The sequence below is a fragment of the Penaeus monodon genome, chromosome 38, assembly GCF_015228065.2.
Source record: "Penaeus monodon isolate SGIC_2016 chromosome 38, NSTDA_Pmon_1, whole genome shotgun sequence".
In the NCBI taxonomy this organism is placed as follows: Eukaryota; Metazoa; Arthropoda; class Malacostraca; order Decapoda; family Penaeidae; genus Penaeus; species Penaeus monodon.
Genome location: NC_051423.1, coordinates 26,458,498 through 26,466,484, shown reverse-complemented (window position 1 = coordinate 26,466,484; position 7,987 = coordinate 26,458,498). Strand labels below are relative to the sequence as shown.

General features: G+C 44.2%; 1 long non-coding RNA gene across 1 annotated transcript in view; it reads right to left on the bottom strand.

Moving 5' to 3' along the window:
• Positions 1-493: 493 nt before the first annotated feature.
• LOC119596580 overlaps positions 494-7,987 on the bottom strand; it is a 9,042-nt gene continuing 1,548 nt past the window's right edge. The window contains exon 2 of the long non-coding RNA XR_005230770.1: positions 494-668. This is a non-coding gene — a long non-coding RNA (uncharacterized LOC119596580). The remainder of the gene's footprint in view (positions 669-7,987) is intronic.

Here is a 7,987-nt window from a genome sequence, read left to right as displayed (position 1 = left end):
TTTGGGGCTTGATTCTGTTTCCTTGTCGTCATCACAACTATCCCAGTCCCTGCTCTTTGATTTAGTCTTCGTGGCTTGATTCTGTTCCTTGTCGTCATCACTACTATCCCAGTCCCTGCTCTTGATTTAGTCTTCGTGGCTTGATTCTGTTCCTTGTTGTCATCACAACTATCCCAGTCCCTGCCTCTTGATCTGATCTTCGTGGCTTGATTCTGTTCCTTGTCATATGCTTTCTTTGTTTTGTCCCTTGAGTTGTCTCCTCCTCTCCTCGTCTCTTTTGTTTATCTTCTTTTTCTTTCTCTCTGATGTTTTCTTTGTAATGTCATCTTGCTTTGTTTGTATTTCTTGTGTTTCTTCCTTCTAAGCCGTCGCTTTTTTCGTTATCATATTTATCGTCGTTATCAGTTCTACTTCTTTATCGTCTTCATCTTCGCTTTGGTCCCTTATTTGCCTTCATCTCCAACATAATGTACTTTGCTGCTTCCTTTTCTTCTTTTTATATCTATCTTTACTCTTGTTTTCAGTTTCTTCCTCATTTACATTTTCATCCTCGTTAACTCTCTCCTTTCCCCTTCCTTTGTGTCTCTTCGCTTGCGGAGAGTTTTTTTTTCTACGTCCATCCATTACCTTCTCTTCCTTGCCCCTTTTCTTCTTTCTCCTTTTCACTGCTATTAGGGGGCGAAAAAGTATATATAATAAAACACTGGCATCACCAACAATGACACTATATGGATAATGACAGCAATGAATACATTAATAATGACATTAATTATACTGGTGCAATTTACTGTATGATATCAATAGTAGTGTCATCAGTAATAATGGTATATCACCGATGATATCAGTGATACTATCAAAAATGGTGGTATAAGGATATTACCAGTAATACCAGTAATAGTACCAATAATAGTGGTAACAAAAAACACCCTTAGTAGTAGCGTTATCAAAATAAAAATAGCATCTGTTGTCTCAGAAGTAATATAAATGTACTGATAATAACATTAATAAGAGTAATCGTGTAATAATATAACCCTTTTGCAGAAAAAAAAACGTAATATGAGCGTCAGTGCGAGGTGGCTTCTTTATATGGATTTGCGAGCCAAAAAAGGAAATCTGAGAATATACGGTAGATACATATATAAAAAATTACCAATTTTTATATAATATAACGACAGTCAACTTCATACATCTTATTGCATTGTCAGAATTTCTAGGAGCTTAGTTAAAAATAGCCCCCTTTTCATGCCCGATGCAATAATAAACCCTCCTTTATTCTCAATGCAAAAAAATAGTAATAAGAAAGCCCAGTCCCTTCTTATATCCCTTGAAAAATATGAGTCCTTACACCCCATATAAAAAGATACACTTTTCATCATACCCGATGTAAAATTATACCTCTCTCTCTGTACTCTCTTGCCTTATATCCTATATGAAAACATGCGTTTTATATGCCGTCAATTACAACAATAACTTCAATGGGCTTTCGAATGAGGTACTATGAGAGTGGTCAAATGCCTTCAGTGTCATCACCTTGACCCGTAAAATCACTCTGCCTCGAGTCACTGTCTCCCTCACACGCTGCCTCCTCCCGGGGACCACCATTACAGGCCCTACCTTTCCGGGCCTACCCGCTGCCCGAATATACTTCTGCACAAGCCAGCCATTTCAACCTCCGTCGACGCTACACTACCATCAACCTGCTCCTCCAATAAAGACTGCTAACACACCCTGCGGTCCCCACGTGGGGAACCAACCAAACCCCTGACAGATAAGTAACAGCGATGGGATGTCTACAAAACAACCCTGACATCTGGTGGACACCGGCGGATGTCGTTTTTATCAAGCTTGCAACATGAAGGATGCTTTCAACTAGCTCGACCACCTCCTCCGTCCGGAAAAACAAAAGTGTAAGTACTCCATGGGCAGTTCTTTCCTGGGTGTGGATTCGGTACCTTTCTTTTTTGTGGCGATGTCTCTGGAACTGTAGGAGTTGATTGGCGGCGACAAGCCTCTGCAGGTCGTTATTGGCTGCTCGTCTGTCGGACTGCATAGCTGGAAAAATGGAGAGGAAGGTGCTGGTATCGACCAGGAAATGCTTTCCGATTCTCTCATCTTGGATGTGGAAACCGGTGTGGAGGTGGTTGACTGTTTCTTGTGGTTGTGGCAGCGTTGCCTAGCGGGTACCTTCCGCGTTTTTTGGATGCCCTTGTGGCTTCCATCTACATCCGGCGAGATAATTATAGGCTGCACTCCCGTACTGCTTGTGGTAGGAGCAAATGCCGTCTGTAGCCAGAAATGGGGTGAAAGCTCTCTGGATGGTGTTGAACCCTCAGGCAGTTACTGCGTTGATGTCGGAGCAAGTCGACGGGAAAACGTGAACTGTTGGTTGAGGGCGGGCTTGCCGATGTGTTCCCATCAGTGTGTTGGCTCTTGTAAGGAGAACATCAACAGCTGTATCGTCCGAGTCGTGGAGCTTCTCCCTAATGTTGCCGGGGAGAGAGCGGAGCCAAATCTCTTTTTTAAGATCCACTTCATAGAACTTATCTTGTGTATCTTTGGTGTATCTTGCCAGATTTGTTTTAGAGTACAATCTCCAATTGGTGTGTTGGGGATGTTGAGGATTTGTCGCGCCCTCTCAGATGGAGAAAGCATTGTGGCGAATCAGCACTGACTCCACTGACAGCATCCCATCGCTGGTGCGGAAGGAAACTGTGAGGCTGCACAGGTGCCGTGTGAAGTGTTGTAGCGGCTGCCACAAGGTTTTGCATAAATTGTTGTATATGGTATGGATTTAAGATATGCATTTCTTCATACTTCATCAATTCATGTGAAATTGCCTCAGTTATCCTAACAATTTTTGTCTTTCCTCTCATGACATCGTTAAGTCTTTTTTTCACTAATTATTCTACATCTATACTACATTGTCCTCAGCGATAATCCCAGCGACGGGTTTCTGGACATGTAATTAGTATTTGTCAATGTTGTCTTTATACATGCCCAGATGCACACTCATCGCCCAGCTGTGAGGGATGAGACAAAATGGCTTCCTGGTGCACCAAGGCCTAAGAGAGGGGATGGTGCACCCACCCCTGGTTGGACCAGGGAGAACTCTCCCACGTGTGTTTGCCGTGCGTGGCATCCCATAATACCAGGACACAGGAGTCCTGGAGGTTGAGCGATGCTGCATGCTGCGCCCTGCAGCTAGCAACTCACCTCTTTGGTCCTTAATGCTGGTTAGACGGGTGGCTTGATCAAGGCCGGGTCAAGTCGATCGGCTGGTCAAATATGGCTAGGGTCAAGCAGACACTATTCAGTCGGTAGCACATAGGTCCTACGACTGCCATCAGTACTGTAATAGTGGCTGCATATATTTCTTCATTACCCCTGTGGCTGTTGGGAGATTTTGAGCCCCAACTATAGCTTCCCCTCGTTGGACTCCATGGAGGGTGGGGGGGATGAAGAAATGAAGAATTCCAATTTGTATGAATACTACAAATTTACAAACATCTAGCTCTCTCCCTGACGACCTACGCAATCCCCCGACCATTCCCTCTGGATCATTACATGTCACTTTGGAACCTTTCCAGCTTCCAAAAGGCAAGAATTTGAATCGTAATGGTTCCTGGGCTCCCAAACCAGGTAAGAAGGGGAGAAGTCCTTCTCAATCCACTAAGGAAATCTTACCTGGTAAATATGAAAGCATATCATATAGTAAGTATCTAGTAGTGAAGACCATTGATGGTGTATCAATCATGGATCTTGATATTTTTGAAGTACACCGAATAATAGTTGAAGTATGTCAACGTGATCCTCGCATCACCCCACAGCGAGATGGTAGCCTGATAGTTGAAGTTTCGTCACGAGACGAGAGTGACTGTCTGTGTGCGATATGCAACATTCCTGGGGCTCAAGTTTCATGTTCTCCTCACAAAACCCTCAGTCAGTGTAAGGGAATTGTTTTTTCCCGAGACCTGATGAGGTATTCTGAAGAGGAACTGTTAGGGGAACTAGAGAATTTTAATGTGGTGGCAGTAAAACGTTTTAAGAAGAAAGTTGATGGTTTGGAACAGTCGACACCAGCTCTTCTTCTAACTTTTAACACGTTAGTCCTTCCAGAATCGGCTAAGTTAGCATGGTACCACCTCAAGGTGAAGCATATGTGCCCAACCCTATGCGGTGCTTCCACTGCCAGGGTTATGGGCATGGAGCCAACTCTTGCCATTTTAAAGAAAATGGGCAACCAAGAGTATGTGTAAAGTGTGGTACAACAGGTCATCAAGGAGATGACAACTGTCCAGGTCCAATATGCTGTTACCACTGAAAAAAGGAGCTCATGAAGCTTCTTCAAAGCAATGTAAAAGGTACATATTTGAAAAGGAAGTATTGGTAATAAGGAGCAAGGATAAAGTTAGTTTTCCAGAGGCAAAGCAACATGCCCGTGTGCTTTGTGCACAGCCAGGTAGCTCCTTTGCTTCGGTTCTAGCCCATCCTCCTTCCCACCAACCCTTGCCCTCCAATGCTTCGTACAACACACACTCTGCCACTTCCTTTAACCCTCAGTCCCAAATTGCTGACACTGCCTCTGGTGAGTTGTTCCACCAGAAACGGAGTAGGAGTGAGGGGTCTATTGAGGAGACTCCTCCTCCCAAAGTAAGGTCTTTGGAGCCATCATTTAAGGCTCCAGAGGCCTCAACGGTGACAGCTCCAGCTGCCATCACATCCACAGGGGCCTCTGCTGCTAGACAGAATGCCCCTGAAGCAAAGGCTCAGATCCATTCTTTGCCCAGGCAAAGAAATCCTGAACCTGTCCAAGGGAACCCTGTGGAAACTAGTTCCACAGGTAAACAACCATTAAAAAGGTACTCCCAGGATCCTGGAAAGGGACAGCCTAAAGGTGTGGGGCAAACCTTGACCACAGGTGCTGCCAAACACCTTATGAAGAAATAATATAAAGAACTGGATACCCTAATCCAATGGAACTGTCAGGGAATTCATGCAAAATGGGAAGCACTGCAACATCTGATAGCTTCATATAATCTAGTTTGTGTATGTCTACAAGAGATTATGACCAGGGAAAATTGTACCATTTCCCTGAGAGGATTCCAAGTTCAAGCCCATTATGGGACCTTTGACAATGGACCTCATGGGGGTGTAGCAGTAATGGTACGTCAAGATATTCCCTTCCAGGCCATCCACCTGCAGACAACACTGCAGGTGAAGGCTGTGAGAATAGGCTTGACACGACCTTACACTGTTGCATCCATCTACCTTCCTCCAAATAATCTGAACATTAATGATTTGGAAAATCTACTTGAGCAGTTGCCACATCCATTTCTACTCTTGGGAGATTTCAATGGTCGGCATCACCTCTGGGGAGACACTTTGTGCAACTCCAGAGGAAGGGCCTTGGAGTCCTTGTTCTTAAGAATAAATGCAGTTTTACTGAACAATGACACTCCCACACATTTCCAAAGTCAAACTGGGACATTCTCCAATATAGACCTATCAATAGGCTCACCTGATTCGCAGTTGAACTTCACTTGGCAGGTCATGGAAGCGACCACTTTCCAATAATTTTGGAGGTGAATGGTATTCCAGTCAATGGAGTGCAGAGATGGCGACTTGAACATACAGACTAGACTTTTTAGATCAACTGCAGTATTGCAAGGATCTGTGAATGATTTCCAGTGTGTTCAAAATGCTGTTAATCACTTCACATCACGAATTCACCTTGCAGCAGAAGCATCCATTCCCAAAAGTAGCAGGCATTACCGTCGACCTCCAGTACCATGGTGGTCTGATGAATGCCAACAAGCTGTCAGAGCAAGAAAAGCTGCATTAAGGCAGTTGAAACGACGCCCCAGCATTGTAACCTTGATCAATTACAAAAAGACCCAAGCCAAGGCCAGGCGTGTGCTAAAGGAGGCTAGACGGACGTCGTGGAGACAGTATGTCTCCTCGATTAACTCTGGGACCCCCTTAGCATGGGTATGGGACAATGTGTGTAAGATCGCTGGAAAGAGCACATCCATGTCACAACCTGCTCTGAAGATAGATGGCATAATCATCACAGACAAAAAGGATGTTGCAAATGAGCTAGCTAAATCCATGGCAGAGATCTCCTCTGGAGCATCTCACACTGCTCGATTCTCCACTTTTCGGGCTGAACAGGAACAACACCCAGTGTCGTTCTTCAGTAGGATTGCAGCAGAACTTCCATATAACTTGCCATTTTTGTGCAAGGAGATGGACTCTGCTTTGCAGCCGTAAGACTGCCCCAGGAAGTGACAATATTCCGTACCAAATGATATCTCACTTACCAGAGAGCTCCCAGAAGTTCCTGTTAGACCTATTCAATAGGATCTATAGGGAGGGTACAGTGCCATCCACATGGAGAGAAGCTATTATCATTCCTGTTCCTAAACCTGGCAAAGATGCTTCCACCAGGAAATTACAGACCAATTTCCTCACCAGCTGCATCTGCAAGCTGATGGAGAAAATGGTAAACTTCAGGTTGACATGGCTGCTAGAAAAAGAAAACTTGTTGACCCCATATCAATATGGCTTTAGAAAATTGAGATCGACCACAGATGCACTTGTGAGGATGGAAACTGCTATACAGAATTCCTTCGCATAGCGACGTCACATGATACTAGTCTTCTTTGACCTTGAAAAGGCTAACGATACTACTTGGAAGCATGGCATACTCATGAAGCTGTATGACATTGGTTTAAGAGGAGCATTACCTACCTTCATACAAAGCTTCCTTGCTGACAGGAAGTTTAGAGTTCGGGTAGGAAACAGTTTCTCTAACCTGGAAGATCAGCTAGAAGGGGTCCCGCAAGGGAGAGTCTTAAGTGTGACCCTGTTTGCCATTGCTATAAAGGACATCGTAAAGGTTGTTCCAAGTGCGGTCTCATGTAATCTGTATGTGGATGACTTTACACTGTACTGCTCATGAGAAAGCTTACAGGATGTGCAAGAACACATGCAGACTGCAATAAATCAGGTTGTACAGTGGGCAACATATCATGGGTTCAAATTTTCTCCAAGCAAGACCATGGCTATACATTTCCACAAACGAGGAAAGTTCCATCCTTCCCTCTATTTAGACGCAAACCCACTGCAATTTGTCCTAGAGGTGAAGTACTTGGGTCTAATTTTTGACTCGAGACTTACATGGGTGCCTCACATCAAACAGTTAAAAGTGAAGGCTACAAAAGTGCTTAGTATTTTGCGGGTTCTTTCACATTTATCTTGGGGTGCAGACCGCACAACGCTTCTACGGCTTTACCGAGCGCTTATTCATAGTAAGCTTGATTATGTATGTGAAGCTTATTCATCTGCAACTCCCACTGTTCTCCGGATGTTGGACTAATTTCATAATGAAGCTCTCAGAATCTGTACTGGGGCTTTCAGGTCTTCACCTGTGGAGTCCCTGTATGCTGAGAGTGGAGAACCACCTCTTTCATTACACCGGGACTACATGAACCTGATTTACTACACGAGACTACAAAGGATTCCAGGATCTCCTACATCCAGATTGGTTTTCAACCCCCTTGAGGATAGCCGATCCTATGGTAGGAGAATGAGGAATCTTGTGGAAGAGCTTAATTTAAATCTCACTAAGGTTCTGGCTGTTGGAATTCCCCAATTCCCCCCTTGGTCTAATCAAGTCGAGCTTGATTTGGTCGGAATTGGGAAAGGGGAGAGATCTGAAACAGAAGTCAGAGAGAGATTTCTTCAGAACATTTCTAAGTACCAAGGATCAGATGCAATATATACAGATGGTTCGAAATCTGAAAATGGTGTAGGCTTTGCAGCAGTGAGCAGAAGGAAGACTGCATCTGGCAGTCTTTCTCTAGAAACCTCGATCTTCACTGCAGAGTTACATGCCATCCTTGCAGCAGTTAAGATGACTAGAGATCTTACGAACCATTCTGTTGTAATATATTATGACTCTCGTAGTGCCTTGCAAGCAATCACA